General features: G+C 38.2%; 1 pseudogene; it reads right to left on the reverse strand.

The window, feature by feature from the left end:
* Positions 1-245: 245 nt before the first annotated feature.
* On the reverse strand, positions 246-351 carry LOC123453492 (annotated as a pseudogene).
* Between the last annotated feature and the right edge of the window lie 948 nt (positions 352-1,299).

Genomic DNA, 1,299 nt, shown 5'->3' on the forward strand with positions numbered 1-1,299 from the left:
GAGGGTTAACATTGTATACTAGCAGGTGTGACCAGACTATCCAATGACAACAAACAGTCCCAAAATTGTAAGCAAAAACTGAATTTCTCATTTCTTCCCTTGTCTGTGAGCCACATACCTTTATCTACTCAGGATCCATGCTAACATAGTAGCTATCATGCAAGTTTTCTTTCTTTCTTTCTTTCTTTTTTTCTTTCTTTCTTTCTTTCTTTCTTTCTTTCTTTCTTTCTTTCTTTCTTTCTTTCTTTCTTTCTTTTTTTTTTTTTTTAGCTCACCCAGAGTGCAATGGATTAGCCTCACCCTGGGAAAATCACCTTCATGATCATGGTATCTCCCCTACCAGGTAAGTATCATTATGAAAATTTTGCTTTTCATTATTCAAAGGGTAGGAAAAGTATCTCTAAGAAAGTTGAGGCATATGATGAAAAGTCATTTTCCTTATATACTTGTAAAATAAGAATTGGAGACAACATAGATGCATTTTATAGTTGTTTTTTTTTTTTTTTTTTTTTTCGAGGTAGGGTCTCACTCTAGCCCAGGCTGACCTGGAATTCACTATGGAGTCTCAGGGTGGCCTCGAACTCACAGCAATCCTCCTACCTCTGTCTCCCGAGTGCTGGGATTAAAGGCGTGCAACACCACGCTCAGCTGAATTTTATAGTTTTACATCTAGATACTTAAGAGTTTTTCAATAAATAAGGACTGGTCCAATTCTTTCACTCCTTTAATTTTTTTGTTTTTTTAATTTTATTTATTTATTTGAGAGTGACAGACAGAGAAAGAAAGAGGCAGAGAGAGAGAGAGAGAGAGAGAGAGAGAGAGAGAAAGAATTGGTGAGCTAGGGCTTCCAGCCACTGCAAATGAACTCCAGACGTGTGCGCCCCCTTGTGCATCTGGCTAACGTGGGTCCTGGGGAATCCAGCCTCGAACTGGGGTCCTTAGGCTTTACAGGCAAGCGCTTAACCCCTAAGCCATCTCTCCAACCTTCTTTCACTCCTTTAAGTGCACTATGCTGTTTCACTGTACTCAGTAACAGCGAGAGCTTCTATATGGAAGGGATCTTTAAGAGAATGAAGGCACTTGTATACACCTTAAATATGGGAGGATTCTCGAAAGTTGTTACAGTCTTCCTTGTGTTTATGAGGAACACATACTTTGTGTGTTACCATTACCAAGGGATTTTAGGGAACCTTATTTTATTTGATCTTAATAATGTTAAGGCACAGCCAAAAATCATCAGTTACTCCATTACATACTTAAGGAAATAAGAGCTAATTATTTTCCAAAGGCTAAGAAAAT

The sequence above is a fragment of the Jaculus jaculus genome, chromosome 11 (genome assembly GCF_020740685.1).
Source record: "Jaculus jaculus isolate mJacJac1 chromosome 11, mJacJac1.mat.Y.cur, whole genome shotgun sequence".
Taxonomy (NCBI): domain Eukaryota; kingdom Metazoa; phylum Chordata; class Mammalia; order Rodentia; family Dipodidae; genus Jaculus; species Jaculus jaculus.